General features: G+C 39.9%; 1 pseudogene; it reads right to left on the bottom strand.

Annotated features, from left to right (window-relative positions):
- Nucleotides 1–3,813: 3,813 nt before the first annotated feature.
- On the bottom strand, nucleotides 3,814–5,358 carry LOC112013403 (uncharacterized; annotated as a pseudogene).
- Nucleotides 5,359–7,531: the final 2,173 nt, after the last annotated feature.

Here is a 7,531-nt window from a genome sequence, read left to right as displayed (position 1 = left end):
CTTTGAAAACATGAGCCAAGATCCAAAAATCCTAAGTCTCTAAAAACATGAGCCAGGATCCAAAACCTTTGGTCCTCTGAAAACGTAAGCCAAAGCCCAAAAAACCCTTGATCCTCTGAAAACATGAGCCAAAACCCCAAAAACCCTTGGTCCTCTAAAAACATGAGCCAAGATCCAAAAATCCTAGGTCTTTAAAAAAATGAGCCAGGATCCAGAACCTTTGGTCCTCTAAAAACATGAGCCAAAGCCCAAAAAAACCTTGGTCCTCTGAAAACATGAGCCAAGATCCAAAAATCCTAGGTCTCTAAAAACATGAGCCAAGATCCAAAACCTTTGGTCCTCTGAAAACATGAGCCAAAGCCCAAAAAACCTTTGGTCCTCTGAAAACATCAGCCAAGATCCAGAACCTTTGGTCCTCTGAAAACATGAGCCAAAGCCCCAAAAACACTTGGTCCTCTAAAAACATGAGCCAAGATCTAGAAATCCTAGGTCTCTGAAAACATGAGCCAGGATCCAGAACCTTTGGTCCTCTGAAAGCATGAGCCAAAGCCCAAAAAATCCTTGGTCTTCTGAAAACATGGGCCAAGATCCAAAAATCCTAGGTCTCTGAAAACATGAGTCAGGATTCAGAACCCTTGGTCCTTTGAAAACATGAGCCAAAGCCTTAAAAATCCTTGGTCCTTTGAAAACATGAGCCAAGATCCTAGGTCCTCTAAAAACATGAGCCAGAATCCTTGGTCCTCCATTTTTTTTTCTTGACCTCAGGTAAGCATGTTTTGTACTCATTCAAAAAAAAAAAAAAAAATTGCATGCATGAACTACGAGGTACGTAGGCAATCTCCCTCGAGATTCGGTCCACATTTTGATCCGCAACATGACTCTCTACATTTTTATCTACATACACCATACATTCACCACGGTTAAATACTGATTGCAAAGTTAGGTGTCTCTTTCATACATTGACATTCACTTTTCAAGCTCTGCCAATGAAGGGCATTCTGTTGACACCCCATTTTGCAACTTGCATTTAACCTCACATGGAGGGTAAAATGGTACTTTCATCTTGGAAATATGCATCTTGATTCTGGCCATTAGATCCTTAATCTCATTTCACTAAAATGATCTTGATGTTGTAACGATCAAATCAACTGGTCATAAGCCCTAATCGGACCGCCAGATTGAAAGTTATCATCAAATCAAGTTTTAATTGCTGAGATGCACTATCACAAATTGAGTCCGACTATATATGATTATGAACAATTGATTTCAATTGGTTATAAGTGTAATCAATTTAATATCAATGATGTGTCATAATTTGATTGGTTAGGACTACATTTTATGGTGAGGTTGCATACACCTAATTAATTAGATAGTTAAACATTAATTATTCAATGAGTAATTTGTGCCATTATCTTTTAATTAGAGTAAATTTGAAACTAATTAAGTCTGAAATTGGAGTGATTGGAGCCATTTAATGTTAATTGGGAGCTAATTTGGGACCTATTAATGTTAATTGTGCTGAAACCATTTTCTAACAAATGACCTCTGCTCACCATTTCATCGATATCTCTCAGAATATTTTGAATCTGTGAATGAGGTTAATTTTTTCAAAAACTAGACATTCGGGACTTCAATTTGAGTACAAGAACGAGACAATTCTAATCAGAATTGAGTCAGATATGATTTTTCGAAGATGGCTCTACAAGCTGTTACAGCAGCTACGGGAAAACCGAATTTTGACTTGCTCCCCACTCCTACCAATCTCTCCATTTAATGCACCAGATTTTCCCCAATGCTAAAATGAAGTCTGGGTTCATGATCCTTGTCAACCCTCATTTAATGGCCTTCCATTCATATTCCCTCCACCACTACTATATAAACCCTCCCCCTCCTTCATTCTAAAGCACACAAAAACTCCCATCTCTTCCCCTCTTTTGAGTTCTAGTGAAATTGAGTAGTTTTGTCATATCTTGGTCTTCCTGAGACTCAAGTTATTGAGTGAGACTCACTCTTCCTTTCCTAACTCTTCTTTTCCTCCACCTTTAGGATCTCTACCAAGAGTCTCCTCTTTCACCATATGGATCTTGCATGAAGGTATAATCCCTTTTTGTAACTTGTTTCTTGCGTTGCTATGATGAGAATTTAAGATTAAAGCATGATAATGATCATTTAAATTCCTTTGAATATGTTTAAATGTTCTTAGTTGTTCTCATATGTTCTTCACATGTTCTTGATTGTTCATCACATGTTCATGCATAACATTAGTTTTAATCTTAAATTCACATAAAAAATATGAAAAACATGTTTGTTTCATAATTCTTTCAAATCCTTGAATCTAGGATATCACTAATCACACACATTCACTAGAATTTATTTTTCAATCCAAATGCAATGCTTAGTAAATGGAATTAAGGTTTATCACATGCACACACATTAAATTAAACGTGCAAATTTATTGACATATTGGATGATATGATATGAATATTGGTCACCATAGTCTAGAAGACCGGTTTCACCGGGCAAGGTGGGTGCCTAACACTTTCCCACCTTGTAACATAGCCTCCGAACTTAGATCAAGGGTTAGTAGATCAAATGCTTATCCATGTAATTTTCAATTTTTAGATTGTAACTAGGAAACAAAGCCATGTACTTTATTTTATATTGTATCTAGGACCAAAGCCATGTAATTTCCTATGTTCAATGTAAATTCAATTTCAAATTAATAAAATGATGAATTTTTCAATTTTGGTTTTCTTATTTATCCCAATAATTAAATAAATGGCGACTCCGTTGTAAAACCCTTAATCTAAAGGGGAAAATATAACTAGTCGAAACTTCATTTTGAGAAGTAATAACACGACTCCACCCATTCACGTGGGTTTGGCCCAACATTCATTAAAACGGGCTGGGGGCGCGGTCTCTCCCAAGTTTATGCTCTCAAAACTGAGAAAGTCTCCCCCAAATCGACCAAATGCTCTTCCACCTATTTGCTCTTAATTACCATGTCATCAATGTATGCTTCCATGTTCCTCCCAATTTGCATTTCAAACATCCGCGTCACCATTCTCTAATACATGGATCCTGCGTTTTTGTGGCCAAAGGGTATCACACAATAATGATAGTTCCCAATGGGAGCACGAAAGGCCGTCTTCTCTTTGTCGGACAATGACAAAGATATCTAATGGTAACCCTGAAAGGTATCTAGGAAACTCATTCGAGGATGTCCCACCGTAGCATCCACCAGCTGGTCAATTTTAGGAATGGGGAAGGGATCTTTTGGGCAGACTTTGTTCAAGTCAGTGAAATCCATGCACACTCGCCATTTCCCCTTTTTCTTTTTAACCACTACTGTGTTAGTCAGCCATTCGGGGTAAAAGATCTCTTTAATGGCTCCAGCCTGCTTCTACTTGTTCACCTCTGTCCTAATTGCCTTAGCATGATCTTTGGATGATCGCCGAGGAGGTTGTTTACGTGGCACAACCTCGGGATTTACGTTCAATTGGTGACACGCCAATTTGGGATAAATTCCTGGAACGTCGTAAGTATTCCATGCAAAAACATCAATGTTTGCCTTTAGGAACTTCACAAACTTTGCCTTTTTATGGGTGGCAACTGTGAGCCCACTTGGAAATATTGCTCCTGATCCAACCCTATTATCACCTTTTCTAGCTCCTCAGATGGTTCTCCTGATGTCTCGGTTTGCTGCCCCCCTATAGGCCCCTTTAGTTGCTATGGGACTAGATCTTCAGTCATTGCGGCAGGACCTAAAGACCGCTATGTTATTGCTGACACTAGGCACTGCCTAGCCATGACCTAATCACCTACCAACTCTCCCACTCTCCACTGAGTAGGGTACTTAACCTTCAGATGTAATGTTAAAGGCACAACGCCCATGGTGTGAAACCGAGGTCTAGCCAGGATAGCTGTGTATGGGGAGAACGCTTTTACTATTATGAAATTAACCTGGACCTCCATATCACCAACCTGTATAAGCGGTCTTATCATTCCTTGAGGGACCACTATTCTGCCATCAAAACCCATCAGCGGTGAATCATACTTGTCCAGGTCCTCGGGCTTCAAGTTTAGCCCTCGATACAAATCTGGGTACATGATTTTTGCTCCACTTCCCTGGTCAACCAATACTCTTTTCACATCATAGCCCCCAATCCTAATAGTAACCACTAGAGTGTCATCATGTGGTTGAAAGGTCCCCTGCTTATCCTCCTCAGAAAAACTCAGGGTAGGGGTGACTGTCACCCTTGCTCTTTTAGGAGTTCAATCATCAGCCTCCATATCACAACCTATACCTACTGACATAATCCCAGTGCCCGAGGTCCCATCGTTCCCTGGCTTAGCAAGAATTACATTGATAATGCCCCGTGCCTGTGGAAGGGAGCCACCTTTATGAAATTCAGCTCCCGTATGGCCGAACTGCCTTGTAGGTTGATGTAGAAACCGGTTAAGCTTTCTTGCCCTCACCAATTGGTTTAGGTGATCTCGCAAGATTCTACAATCCTCCGTAGTATGCCCTCAATCTTGGTGGTAATGGCAATAGAGGCTTTGGTTTCTTCTGGACAGGTCCTCGCCCATCTTATTGAGCCATTTGAAATAAGGGTCATTCTTAATTTTCTCTAATAGGTGATATATTGGTTCTTTAAACAATGAGTTGACCAACTGAGTTCCCGAGGGTGACATTTGATTAGAAAACTCCCTTCAGGGGCGATTACCTTAGTATCCTCCTCCCTAAGGATCCCTCCTCTCTAGGAACATCTTAGCCTTCCCTTTTCCTTGCACTTAGTCATCTTTTACCCGCTTATATTTATTTATACGATCCATGAATTGGCGCATGTTTGAAGCAGATTTCATCGTCAATGACTTTCTCAACTCGTGCTCGGCGGGGAGCCCGATCTTAAAAGTCCTCATGGCCACATCCTCAAAATTTCCATCAACTTCATTATATGTTTCCCAATATCTGTCTGAGTAAGTCTTAAGGGTCTCTCCCTCCTTCATTGACATAGACAGCAGCAAGTCTAGTGGTTTGGGGACCCTACTGCACGTTATAAATCTAGCGCTAAACGCCCTGGTCAACTCCTCGAAAGACCCTACTGACCCTTCCCTCAAGGCATCAAACCAACGCATAGCCACAAGCACAAGACTGCAGAGGAACACTTTGCACATTAAGGCCTCATTGTTAGCATTAACCGCCATCTTTTGATTAAAGTGGTTTACATGCTCCACGGGATCAGTCCTTCCATTGTAAATAGAAAATGTCGGTTGAGAAAATCGCCGAGGAAGTTTAGCCTTGTTAGTCCATCTGACGAAGGATGATTTAGAAATCTGCTATAACGCCTTACTCATTGCATCATTTCCCATGCCATGGTGGGAAGGCCTCTTCTCATGGTCATGACTGCTCCTCTCCCACCTATCTTTGTGCGTAAAAGCTGAATAGGACTCGCTGGATGGGGTTCTAGACCTGTGGCGATACGAACCCCCTACTTCCTCTAGAATCATCACTCAATAGGGGAGAGGGGCTTCTCTTTTCACTCTCCCTACGCCTCAGCTTGCTATGCAAGCGATTTATTTCTTGTTGCAACTTTCACGTCTCTTGATCATGTGAGGCATGGCTCTTAGTATTTGAGTGACTTCGCTCGGTACACTTAGTGTGGTAAAACTCCACCACAACGCTTGGGGTATGTTGCCTATCTCTCTTGCACTCCAGATTAACAAACTGGTTCTCCCTTCGGGAGTCAACTGACTCCTCCCTATCTTGGCCTATGTTAGCTATAAGTACTCAGGACAGATCCTCTACAACTTGTTGTTCCCACAGATGGTGTCAATTGTAAGGACCAGAAAATTTTAGTAGCCCAAGCCCACTTAGAGTAATAGGTTGTGCAGTTCAACCTTGGCCCAAATCAATAAAATTTGTAAGAGAAGGGAACAAACAACAACAGAGGGCTTTGCCCGAGGACAAGTGCAGGGAAGAATAAGGTTTATTTTAGGAAATAGATAAGCATCAAGCTCTACACAAGCTTGCCCGAGTAGACTAAGTTTACATAAAAAGTAATATTGTTCACTCTCTTCTCTTAATGTTCTTCCTTCTTTTTTCTTCTTTTTTTGTCTCGATCCCCTTTTTCAGTGCTCTCTCTTTTCCTTATATACTTCTACCTCTATCGTATCTCCACCCTCTATTCTCACCTAACCTTTCTCCTTTTATGACACTTGTTGCTTTTAACGTTTGAAGAAGATGGTGGAAGGAATCTACTTATCTGTAACTTACATTGTTCAGGTCACTTCCTCATCAATGCGGCTAATAAAACTGTTATATACCATTTAATGCGGATGCAGTAGGCTACACTAGACTAGAAGCTTCCCTAAGGTACACTGACTTCCTCTCTCTTTAGATTCCTACTCCCAATTAGAATACCATAGAGTACCTAATTTACTTCTTCCTTTTCTCAGGCGACTTTCTTCCTCAGGTTCGTGGCCCGTGGCATTCTCACACTAATGCTTCGACCCTTCAACTTCATCATCGGTCCTTGGGCACCCACACTAACATAATTTACTTTGTTTGTCTTTTATAATGTATTGTTTCATTATTGTTTAGCCTAACATAATTTAGTTGTTTAATTTGTTTATTAATTGTCTTCTATGTACATGTATAATGTAATTAAAAGTTGAGTGGGCCAATCAAGTGATAAACCCAAGCCTTAAATTATACTCATGTCATAACCCAAACCATAAACCAAGGCTCACCCTTTAATTTAATTTTATTTTTAATAACGTTTTTTCACTTTTCCTTTGTTTTCTTCGTCAGGTCTTATTATAACTTATGTGTCATTTTTACTTTAACCTTTTTTCTCTCCTTCACACGTGCTTTACATCTTATCTCTATCCTGTCTCTTCTAGATTTTTCTTCAGATCTACTTTTCTCTTTTCTTTCTTCTTTTCCTTCTTCGTCCTTATTTCTTAGTCACAGCTTTTCTTCTCTCTCAATGTTCTCCTCAAGCATCGTTTTACGTTGCCACCATGCTTCTTTCAACAAGCATCATTCATCCCTAATAGCACCTCCATGCTTCTCTCTCAAGCCACCTTTACCTAGCACAATGTCTCCTCACCTCCATTACTGATCTACATCTGCTTTGTTTGGATTATAGGTTTATATTTTCATTATTTTGTATGGGAAATCAAGAGTTTTTGTTTCGGCCCGGAATTTGTTTACCGGCTGAAATCCGGTATTTAACCCGATACAGTTGAAACAGCTCTGGTATAACCAGTATTTAAACTAGTAAGAAATAAAAGCATTTCGGTATTGTCCTAACCACTGGTACGGAAAATTCCTATTATACAGGCCGGTACGATACGAAATTAACTTCCTTAATTTTTTTCCTTGGTGGGCTTGCTCTGTTACATTTTTTTTTTTTTTTCAGATTTTAGTTCAAAAACTTTTTTTGGGGCTTTTTTTTTTTCTTGAAAGTAGAACAAATAAATTCCTTGGTGGGCTTGCTCTGTTACATTTTTTTTTTTTTTTCAG

The sequence above is a fragment of the Quercus suber genome, unplaced genomic scaffold (assembly GCF_002906115.3).
Source record: "Quercus suber isolate HL8 unplaced genomic scaffold, Cork oak 2.0 scaffold_51, whole genome shotgun sequence".
Taxonomy (NCBI): Eukaryota; Viridiplantae; Streptophyta; class Magnoliopsida; order Fagales; family Fagaceae; genus Quercus; species Quercus suber.
The sequence above is the reverse complement of the archived record's forward strand: the minus strand, read 5'-3'. Positions and strand labels throughout refer to the sequence as shown.